General features: G+C 36.4%; 1 long non-coding RNA gene across 1 annotated transcript; it reads right to left on the bottom strand.

The window, feature by feature from the left end:
* Positions 1-3,166: 3,166 nt before the first annotated feature.
* Positions 3,167-5,581, bottom strand: LOC131737987 (uncharacterized). Its single transcript, XR_009329552.1, has 3 exons — positions 5,520-5,581; positions 5,321-5,359; positions 3,167-3,671 (listed from the first exon to the last, which is right to left on the bottom strand). It is a non-coding gene; the product is annotated as an uncharacterized LOC131737987 (long non-coding RNA).
* Positions 5,582-6,179: the final 598 nt, after the last annotated feature.

The following is a 6,179-nucleotide window of genomic DNA, read 5'->3' as shown; positions in this document are numbered from 1 at the left end:
ACAGAAGGTACCGATGTTTTGTGGAGTACCTCTGAGAAAAGTATCTGGGATAAAAAGAAATGGACGGTTCTCACAGGACTAAATTTCATCGATGTCGGTACAAATTCCGAAACCACTTGTTTATGTGGGGATTTTTAGTCCCGTGCGAATCAGGCTTTAGCTGTTGTTGAAATAATATAGTACATTCCGGCAGTTTTTTTTTTGGGGGGGGGGGGGGGACGGGGGACTCGTGCACTGGTGTCAGCACAGTACTGTTAATATACAGTCAAACCGGTGACCACCTTTATTTAGCGACCACCTGGTCTAAGTGACCACTTTAAATTCCTACCAATGATATCTGTGTTTTTATTTAACTGTATTAAGCGACCACCTGTCTAACGCGACCAGTGACCACAATTATTATCATTTTAGCAGGCTTTTATTTCTAATCAATAAACATACTGTAGTGTTTTAGGTAGGAGGCAGAAAACAGAGATACACGCTTGGTTCTTGATTCCAGTAATCGTTTATTTCGGATGCTCTCTTGCACCCGCTAGAGACCACCTCTCTGCCAGCTTCAGAGCTTACACACACAGGACGCATCAATACAGGAACACAAGAACCATGGCAACCAGAACAGCAACAACACTGAATGGCATACAGCACCTTCTTATAGCTTAGCTCCCCCCATATAGACACACAGCACGTAAACACACAAACACATTACAGTATATGGGAAACACAATACAAGAATTACAGTACAACACAAATGCACAGATCGTTACAATACTATTAAAACAATACTATTGTAGCGTGGTCTTTGGAATAATTATCAGGCGCCATATATAGACAGTCAAATCTCAGAGAGGTAGGTTTATTTATTTTTCTTCTTGATACAGCAGTAGTATAGATTTAGCAGGACAGACTTGAAACTGAGAACATGGCCGCTTGTTTATGTCTCGTTCGCTTACAGCGTATGTAAATATATACATATATATATATATATATATATATATATATATATATATATATATATATATATATATATATATATATATATATATATATATATATATATATATATTAATGATTTAGTAAACAAACTACACTCACAAACTCCTGATGTAGACAGGCTTCGGTAAGGAAGATGAGGGTTTCTTCTTGTTTACTGTTTCTGCCTAACCCGTGGCTATTTATTTCAAACTCACATTATTACGAGAGTGAATGAGCTTCTCGTTAACTAGTGTCTGACATCACCGTCTTCTTCCTCACTAACTTCCCGTCTACCCCTGAAATCTAGTGTCTCTAAACGGCCAAAATGCTACATATAGAATTAAACACAAATGAACTGAAATATACTGCTTACATTTTTCCAGTTATAGTAATAATAAGTCCTGCGTTAACCTAAAGTTTATTATATTGTTAATTCCCAACTTATATATATATAATAATAATTCTGCTGTTTTTAATTCTACACTATTAAAACAACAGTGCTCTCTTGTATTTAATGTACTATTTTGTGTATTATGCTACTATCATGTATTATGCACTTCTCTGTATTTAAAGTATTATAGATTTTCTTGTTGTTACTGCATCTTGTGAAGTGCTTTGTGATGGTGGTCCACTATGAAAGGCACTACATAAAATAAAAACGATTGATTGTAGGAAGAGAGAATGGAGAAACAAAAAGGCCTCAACCTAGATGACAGTATTAAAGTTATTGAACTTGGAAAGACAAAGTGCCAGAAAAATTGCTGAAAGATCCGGCATTGGAAAGACGCAGATACAGAACATTTTGAAACGGAAAGGAGAACTGATAAGAGAGTATGAAAATAATGTGCACAGCAATAGAAAAAGTCTTAAGAGCCACCGGCAATGAAGAAATCAATACCTCATGCTGGCATTGGTTTCAGGATGCAATGAAACGACACGTACCTGTATCAGAGCCTTTGATTCAGTCACAGGCATTGAAATCTGCAAATGATTTAAGTATAGGGTATAAAAGCCCTCTTTTAAGAGACCACCTGTGTTAAGAGGCCACTATTGAACTGTCCCTTGAGTGGTCTCTTAATACAGGTTTGACTGTACTTTGTATGGTTGCAGATTTGAAACAGCAAGATGGCAGTGTTTTGAGATCTCTGGCAGGAAAGATTTAGAGTATTATTAAAAAGTATGACTTCTCAGTGTTTTCCGTGCACTTCTGCCAGCGTGCTCTACTTGCTGTTTCCAGGTATATGTCTGGATGTAGCCTGAAGGTGTGCTCTTTCTCTATGTCTGATTAACCAATATGCAATGCTTGGCACGGTGATCTCAAGTGGAGCACTCAATGGAAAACACTGCTTATATTCCAAAGTGTGCAGTACAGGCCTCACAGCTGTATCTAAATAAAGAAATATATTTACTTTGTCAATGTTTTTAAAGACATACAAGAACATGTGGCATGTACATACATAAATCACTCATTTAAATCCAATACAACAGGGGTGTTCTGTTACTGTGTGGGTATCCACTGAGAGACGGGAGAAATTAATCCCTACCCTAGTTATAACAATTATCCCAGTTACACACGCAGTGATAATCGTGGTTGGTCCATCCGGTTCCCTCTCCCTGGCTATCCACACGTGTTAATTGATTATCAGTTCTTCACGTGACACCTGGCCACCTGCTGCACATTGTTTTCAATCAGGGAGGGAGGTCTAACCTCCCAGCCCTGCCATCCCACACACAATTTGCTTTTACAAAATTTAACACATTTTATTTAATCAAACAAAACTAAACTTATTTAGAAACCCAATCAATAGTACACTATTTACAAGGGCAGGCTTCTGTGCTGCCACAGCCAACTATTACACATTGTGGGTACCAGGGGAGACTCCACACTTTCCTTAACTATGCTGCAATGCCAAGGTAGAACATGTCCTAGTGAAGACTGATGTATTGTAATATCTTAACCCCTATTTCCCTAGTTTTGTGGGTGTGTTGCAAACTTTATGTTATCTTAACGTACTTTTTTTTGCAATGAATATATATATATATATATATATATATATATATATATATATATATATATAGTATATTTTGTGACGTTTTCTGGGGCGGGTTCTTTGTAAGGTGGGGATTACACACAAAACCACACAATATAAGAACAAGTAAAAATAAACAGGTTTTAAACTTTAACAGGCTTTGGCAGAGGATGAGGGGCTTTGGGAGTGTTCTTTATAAACGTCAACAAAACAAACAAAATAATCAATCAGTCAACAGGCCAGGGTTCGTTACAGATGGTAATTTTCATACAGAAGTATTGTCCAAGTGTCATTCAGGTTCTCCAGTCTAGTCCTAGTTTGTCGTTGGGTGTTCAATCCTTGGTATAATTTCCTTTTCTTTCTCCCAAACTCCTCTCCACAGTGTTCTCTCTCCAATGCCCTCCTATTCCTTCACTTGCCAGGATTAAAAAAAAGACAACAAAAGAAAACCCAGGGCGCAGTTAAATAGAGCAGACTGATTGGTAAAGCCTGTCTGCAGATTTGCCTTGATTACACCTGCAGACAAGTGTGGCTGCTCTGCTGCAGTCTGGAAGTTTCCACTGAGCTGTCCGTGGTCCTGACTTTGTGGAATCCTTTGCATTGCTGTCCCTGGTCCTGGCAGTCAAAAAAGAAACCTTGCAGGCACATAACGTCCATCCACAACACAACCTGTGAAAAAAAAAAATATATATATATATATATGGGCAGCTAGCTCTTTGAGCCATATATATATATAACTAGATATTATAAAACTAGCATTACAAATTGTGCTTTTTCTATTAAGCGCTAACCGCACTCGCTTTAAGTAATTTAAGTGCAAAAGCTTTTTTTTTCAATACTACTGGTTTGCTCCTTGTATACTTATTTTTTATTGTTGTTAGTGTTATATTCTGGCAAATTAATTAACATATCTTCATATTGGGAAAAGTGAAGATTTAAAAAATGTCCCTTATGTCTTATGAAGATCGCTCTTAAAATGAAATACAACCATAATGCCACTTCTTATATTAAAGTTTTTTAAAAATGTAGTTGTTTGCAGCTGAATATAGTTTCTCATTTTATCTCACATAACACATCTTGATCTTGACCCACATCTTTTAAGTTACATAATGTTGCTCCTACAATATCCATTAACCTGGACATTTCAGTTTCTGACAGAGAAGATGGATTTGTTTTCAGAAAGTTCATAACAGTGCTCTTTTAAGCTGACCCCAAAGCTTGTGATGTTCAAACTGGGATTTCATTATTTCTCTTTTCTAACAATGATTTTTTTTGTGGTAATACTCTAACAATTTGTATGTCCTTGGAAACCAGGTTTTATTCCCAGATGTTGAAATGATCTTCCCTGATGTTATTTCTATTCTGCGTTATTATTTTCTGTTTTTAATGTTGTGTATTTAATCCTCTTGAGAATGGTGTGCTCTCAAGTTCAGATAAAATGCTACCAAAAGGGATCCATACATTCATTGTTATTATGTTGTACACTATCCTTGTTATTAGTACTCTACCAAAGGAGTATGTGGAGTATATACTTTATGGATATACCAGCTGATAACATCTCAGCCTTTTGATAAACACTCCAGCACTTTAAATTGGCATAGCTTGATTTTTTATATTTGTATCTAGTCTGCTTCTGTTTTTTTTACATGTTAACATGACTGGATGTAGGTTGGCACATGTTTGAAACCTAATTGTCAGGATTCACCACTGAATGAAACAAGTATGTCAGTAGCATCCATTCCCTGCCATGGCTGTAAATTAAATTTCTGTATATTGAAAAAGTTGATGAATTTGCACAGTATGAACAGCATTACAGAACAGTATAGAAAAAGGACTTTGCACATCAATATTTCATAACAATTTGATAAGCAATTGTCCAGATTAATGCAAAAATTTAAGTGTGGGATACAGATGGATTAATGAACAGACATATAGATACCCCCCTATATCCCCAGAAACTGATATTCTCAATAACATAAGATAATAATGTTACTACCAACTTTCATGACAATTTGATAAGCAGTTCACCAGATAGACTGTGAGCAGAAATGCAAGTGTGACATTCAGATAGGTGGATGGGCGGACAGGCAGAGACCTCAGTAAAGCTCCATGAACTAATTTTATCAAAAACTTTAATGATAATATGGAATCACAGTGTTGTACTTTTATTTTTTATTGCTGTGGGGGAGGAGACCCTCACATTTTTCTCAGTATGTATCTGGACATTTTCTGCAAATTGTTTTTTTTTAACTGTTTGTGTATTGTGTTGCTGAACCTTGGGTCTAGTAAGGAAAATAATAAAAACAAAATTCACTTACCTGGTGTATCGGGACTGGAGGCCTGTGGTTGGGAGTGTCCTGAAAAACAAAAGAAAGGTTAATCAAGAGTACTGTTTAGATAGTTGGTTTGGAAGGGTGCACACTTCCAGAGCAATGTATTGCAGTAGTATTGTTAATATAAAATGAACAACAGTTATTTTAATGTGCATGTTTTTTGATAAGCAATGGTTTAGGTAACCTGAGTTGGGTGTGGTCCTCCATCTTGACAGGAAGTGGGGAACCAGCCATGTTGGTGAGGGAAGCTTTTATTGATTTCCCTGGGTACTGACTTCCTGTAGCAGGGCAGTACCTGTAGAAGATATTGAAAGGGGGGATAGCTGATTTTAATTAAGTTTCCCTCTGCTTGTTTTAAAGCATAGTTTTAATGCATGTGTTAGATTAATGTTTAGTACATATATACTGTATATTCATTGATTTGTTTATTTTTGAATACTTTATTTATTATTGATAACTGTTTGCTGGTTTGTTTTTATATAACCACCTGCATAATGGTTTATTCTGGGGAGGGGTAGGCCTGGAAAGGTACAAAGGCTGTCAGTTTGTTCAGTCAGGATCTTCCTTTTGTGTAGATCAGAGGGCAGTTTTGCAGCTCTATGGTTGGACTCAGTTATTGAAGTCAGTACCTGTGATTAGGCGACTATAAATAGTTATTTTTGGTTTCCACTGTTTCTTTCTTTAAATTGTTTGATATTTTGTTCAATTAGCTTTTTGTTTATCATTGTTCTTAAATAAAAATAATTGGTTTTACACCAAACTTCTCTGTGATCTGCGTGATTCCCTGCAAATCAACACCAGCCGCTAGCTGCACTCTCCAACAATTGCATACAAATCTATGTAT

The sequence above is a fragment of the Acipenser ruthenus genome, chromosome 9 (assembly GCF_902713425.1).
Source record: "Acipenser ruthenus chromosome 9, fAciRut3.2 maternal haplotype, whole genome shotgun sequence".
Lineage (NCBI taxonomy): Eukaryota > Metazoa > Chordata > Actinopteri > Acipenseriformes > Acipenseridae > Acipenser > Acipenser ruthenus.
This window is presented reverse-complemented; position numbering and strand designations above follow the sequence as displayed.